We start from the raw sequence: 5903 nt of genomic DNA on the forward strand, positions 1-5903 counted from the left end.
CTTTTCAATGAGGGAATGGCTGGCGCTATCACCGATGGCACCTTCATCCTCAGTAAGAAGTGAGTAGTTGGAATTTCTGGTTTTCAAGCAAATGGATACAAATTGACCAGGTGGATCCAATGATACCATGCCTAGGAGACTTGAAGAAGAATAAGAAGAAGAAGGCGTAATCAATTCTTCAAGTCAAAGTCAAGGGCTACTAGCAGTTTCCTATCAATAATGATCCTTTGGATCGATAATCATTGAAAGAGGTCTCTATATTACAACAATTGAGAGTTGCCTCTTACTATCACTACCTCGTACCAATCAAGGAGCTCTAAAGCATGCTGAGCTGGCCGGGCGGGATCACTAGCTTCTGGTAATATGTGCTTGTCACTTCACTCGAGCCTTGAGAGAATCTGCCAAAGCATATATCTACAAAAACTAAAGATAAATAAATAAGCAAATCTGGATAAGTTGATAGGAGGGAGTGCGATGTTCTGTTCAAGATTTCTCTCAAGCCTAAACCTTCAAAGCTAACTAGTAGGCTTTGGATCCATGGCTCTGACCTGGTGGAAGATACTCTCGAGTAGCAAAAGTTAGTTCTACAAAATATAGTGATTCTGCTTTCCTCCGTAATTTGGCCCCTAGTAAGAAAAGGTAAGTTTGTGTAAGATATGGGTGTAGGAAGCCTAGACTGTGTTGTTGCTCCCGGAAAGGCTAGTTCCCTCAACTAACACTCGAGAAAGGGAAAGATCTACTCTAAAGATCAACGGAATTAAAGTTTCAAATCTAATCCTAACTTGGTAATTGTCGCTTGGCCTAAGCGTTCACCCGAAACTTTACAACTGAAGATGTTGTAATTCCTTGAACCAATCGATCATAATTCCAATCAGTGCTTCATTCGATCCAATTTAGAATAGTCTGACCTGATCTTGGTTCCAATGTTGCAGGGTTGGGAATTGAATCAAAAGTAGCATGTTATGTTAATGTGGGTTATCATAGCATCCTTGAAACTTTTCACACAAGAATCGAACCTACTTTGCTTTGCGAACATCTTCTTACCTTGACAATCATATTCTGATTCTGTCTTGATAAACATGGCATCGGTCCCACTTTCTTTTTAACACTACCCTTCTCCTTCATCTTGCTTGTTTACCGGTTAGCTTTTCTATATCACAGAGCTGCATCGCAATACCCCTACCTTATCGGAGTAGAGCAAGAACAAGCTTCTTATTCCAAACAGTCTGCCCCCATAGTATTTCTTATTGCCTCCTTGAACAAGATAGTTTTCTACCCACAGGAGCTTTTTTAACCGAGCAGCATTCACGTATTTGCCTTAAAGGAAAGATATAAGATTGAGATAAATTGGGGGGCATTACACAGTACCAAAACTATAGCTTTTCCTGTGTGTCTTTTCCGTTAGCACAAATCTGGGTGCCGATGACACCACTGACCTCGTTCTTTATCCCGACTGGACCATGCCTTTCACCTTTCTTTGTAAAACAAACCCAATATCTTGTCTTCCCAATGTCGCCAATGTTGATAGGCCAGGTACCATCTTGACTTTCCAATGTCGCAAGTCAATCAGAAAAGGAGAATCCCGGTACTGTCAACCAAGTTTAGATAACCAAATAAACCAGTATAGTATCTTTGGATCAATTGAAAAGCTTCAAGTCTGTTATTATCTCAATCCGTATATTTTGCTTTCTTTCGCGCGAGAAGCACAAGCCCTTGCTTGTTGGTCCTTCTCGAGGAAGACTACGTCCTATCTATCTACACCTCTCCAAACACAATATCTTGAGTACCCGGAACCATGTTCAGTGCTGGAAAAGCGCAGTTGTAGCGCCCTAGAATCTTCGGCTCCTCGTTTTTATTCAATTATGAACTGACTCATTTTGATGGAGATTTGTAGCATCATTCAAATAAATACAAATTGAGATCATAGAAACATGAGCTTGTGATATAGCTACACCTAATCCCACACCAATTAATGCTAGAACTACAAATAAGGGACCAAGATCTCCTATGAAATAGAAAATATTATTCAGAAATAGCATAGTCCAAGCAAACCCACTTAAAATCTTTCCTAAACTATGACCGGTCATCATATTACCAAATAAACGTATTCCTAAGATTAATGCACGAAAACAATAAGAGTTTAGCTCAAGGAGTACTAAGAAAGGTGCTAACGTCAGTGGGACTCCCGCGGGTAATAATAAGCTAAAAAATGAAGCCCTTGTCTTTGAAATCCAACGATCATAATGCCTATAAAAATGAAAAATGAAAGAGCTAATGTAATTAGGAAATGACTTGTCACTGTGAAGCTAAAGGGTATCATACCCTGGGGATTAAGAAATAACGAGCAAGTAAAACTGACCAAGATGTGAGGGAAAAACTTTTATTTCACATTTCCTGAAAGAGCACCTATTTGTTTGTTTACCAGGTTCAACACGAAATCCTAAATAAGCTCGACCAAGGATTGCCATGCATTTGGTACTGACTTCCAACCTCCCTTTTTCATAACAACAAAAAACAGAAAAACACCACAACGATAGTGAGCAACATATATAAGGACTGATTTGTAAATGATAAATAATAGTTGCCCACATTCAGATCAATTATTCGCTAAATGGTAAATTGATTCAATGGATTCTCAAAAAAAATTGATTCGGAGCAGGCTGCTGAAAGGCGTCAACAACTGATCAAGGGGAGGTATCCCCGAGAAAAGGAGTATTTGGATCACTGAAAGGACTATTCGGAGCCTTGACTAGGCTATCCAGCTGTAAGCCTTCAGCCTTACATATTTCGTGAAAAAGATGAGCCACGCCCGTCTCCCAAGTGAAGGTTTCGTGCCCATTGAAATGTAAATCTACAAAACTAGCCCAGAGACTCCGGGGTGAATCCAGGCGGAAAAACTAGTCACAAAACTTGAAAACATTATAGGCCGCTGGCAAAACCATTTGTGCGTGCCATAAGAATAATTCTATCATTTTGTTGATTTCAAAAAACAAAATCTCTCTATTTTCGGGTGAAATGCCATATATTTTGGAAAGGAGGTCCCCGTCCTTCAAGGTGGGTATCTCCATCCCTTACAAAAGCTGGTTCACAAGCTGCGGATCCAACGTATGATGGAAAAAATCTTTTATAAAAGAATGGACGTGAGAGACGCTTTGTACTGTTTGTACTGTTAATTCTAAATTTTCCATTTGAAGGCAACTCCATCTTTTCCACCTTTGCTCTCGAAAAGATAAAGGAGACTCATCTTGACGTCGACGTTGGTTTTTCCAACGAAACATTCTTTCACGAACTTTCATGACAAAACAAAATGCTAGTTGCCTCGTGACACATACACTGCAGCGTTTGTACCATCGACGAAGACTACTTACAATATGCGTTTTCTCAAGAGCAACAACGAAAAAAATAGGTTAACCAGGATACCATTAAAGAGAAAGATACATACTACCAAGAAACAACTTTTACTTATTCCTATCTACACCCACACAACCGAAAGAAGAAAGAGAGAGATCAGAAGAACGTGGACTACCTGGTCCATCTATTTCAGGTCAAAAGAACAGAGCGAGAAAATGGCTTGTGCTTCTTGCACGAATGCCTTTTTTCCAATAATATAAGAGCGAGTCTCCCAACTGAGCTATTTCGCCATTTTCTAAAAGACTCATTGACGCGAGAAATGCGATGGGACAATCTTAGTCTTACAACGATTTGGTTTACGGGAACTGCGGCCTTCACATGATGGAATGGCACAATTCTGTTGCAGTCCCATTGGGCTCTGCCATCTTATCAATCGAGAATGGTATCATCACAGAAACTCTTTCCATTTTTATATGCATTTATTAAGAATGGAACTTGGCGATTGTTCTCGGAATTCTTCTTTTTCCCATTCTTGAATTGTTTTGTATGAAAATTTAAGTAGACCTCTTAGGAAAGAAAGTGTGAGTTGACGATGAGCGTGCGATCGACCGGCTAGAAAGGAAATGAATAAAAAATCAGACAATCAAATAGCTAAAGGTAGAGGTAGAGACGAAGTATAACAAGAAATCAAGGACCTCGTGAGTACTACATAGGCAGTCGGCCTCATCAAATAGTCGTGCAAATGAGATATCAAGCCCTCGATTCTGACGGGGCTACGGACAAGAAAGATCCTTTCGAGATTCTATTTCCCCTTGGGTCTCTCATGCTGAACAGTTCTTGGGGATATAAGAAGAACACACTTAGACAACTGCCTACACTACCTCTTTAATGATCCGGATTCCATGACGCATTCATCTGTCCATATATATTCCTAATTTCATATTCATCACCATTTCAAATCGGGGAAGAAGAAGTCGTTGTGTTGGTTCTAGGATGGAGTGATCTTTTGATCCAAAGATGCCGGTGCTAAAACCTCCTGTGTCCCATTTAATAGGACCGCGAAGGCAAGAGCATGGAGGAAGCAAGGATTCTCCCATAACTAATTAATGCAGGAAAAAACAGGATTTCACTGAAAAAAGGTGCCTAACCCCCGAATTTTTTGATACTTTTCTTGATATTGACTGGATTTGGAAGAAAATGCACTGAACCTAACAAATCCTGATCAATTCAAGTGGTTAGTTTAAGGGGGTACATGGGGCTGACGCCGAAGGAGGTAGGAATGAAGTAGGGCTGGCAGCTACCCACGACTGGAATGCCCTATCGAGAGGGAATGCTGGTACCACCTACGGTGCTTGATAGTCTTCAATCCAGATGCTTTTGAGAGTACCTTGACCCATAGCATAGGGCTTGATGTTGTTTTTTGTACTAATCTTGTTTGTTCGGTAGCTCGCATCAACAGCTTTAAAAGGAATATAAAATGAGGCTTTTTCCACCACACTAGGGTCGGGCATTACGCTCAAGAAGGGGAAGTCAATTTGACTGCTACTCGAGAACCTGTTTAAACAATTTGTTCTCTTTTTATATGCTCTTTTGGGGTAGGCATTTCCAGTGGTTGACCTCGGTTTATAACCAATTTTGCACAAATAGGCTCAGCTTGAAACGAAAGACTCCATTGTTGGTAATGTTGATGGAACAGGGCCAATTTCTATTTAAGAAGGAAAGGAAAACGGTAACAGAAATCTCATTTAACACCCAAGTATGTGTCTCCACCCACGAATGCACTTAGAGCGGCTTCAGGACCTGATTTAGACGTGACATAATCAAACAAAGATCACGAGGATCAGTAAGAATGGTCCGCCAGAGCGAGACACTTTGGGAAGATACCGAGCCAAAGAAGTAACATACTGAGAGTTCAAAGGCCTGGCAAAGTGCTTACTTACCCGCATGTGAGCGGGTTTGATTTAAACAGGGATTCGTTAGAATTAACCAGCGGTTAATTATGGTAGGGGACACACATTAGTGGCTCATGGGATTAAATAACATTGGATAGTACCTAACCTAACGATGGCCACATAAGCCGGCGAGGATTAGGTAGTCAGCGACCTTTCGCCACGGTGGAAGGTGACCAGAGTGCCACATGAGCGGTCGCGAAGGGCACTAGGGCGAAGCCCACAACCCCGCACCAAGAGTGGCTCGTGGCGGACCGGAAGGAGGCCGAGGACGAGAGCCACGATGAGTTGGGCGGCAGCGCAGGCTAGGTCTCGTCAGGTTCGGCGCTAGAGTATGAATGCAACTGGTGGTGATAGCGAGGTCCGAGGAGCTCTCTAGATGGCGAATTCAATGATGTCGTGTGGCGGGCGTGGAAATAGAGGAGGACCGCGTTGTTGTCTTGGGGCGGACATGGCTTGAATCGTTTGGCGTGGATACAAACTAGAGCTCGACAGAGGGGTTGGACACAACTACACGAGAAGGAGTGGCCAGAGGCCATTGCTATGGCGATGGCGGGCTTCGGCTCCGCTCGAAAGAGAGCTCAGAGGCAAGAGCGAGGGGAA

The 5903-nt window shown here is 42.1% G+C and overlaps 1 pseudogene; it reads right to left on the reverse strand.

Moving 5' to 3' along the window:
• Positions 1–1856: 1856 nt before the first annotated feature.
• Positions 1857–5297, reverse strand: LOC123441676 (annotated as a pseudogene).
• Positions 5298–5903: the final 606 nt, after the last annotated feature.

The sequence above is a fragment of the Hordeum vulgare genome, chromosome 3H, assembly GCF_904849725.1.
Source record: "Hordeum vulgare subsp. vulgare chromosome 3H, MorexV3_pseudomolecules_assembly, whole genome shotgun sequence".
In the NCBI taxonomy this organism is placed as follows: Eukaryota; Viridiplantae; Streptophyta; class Magnoliopsida; order Poales; family Poaceae; genus Hordeum; species Hordeum vulgare.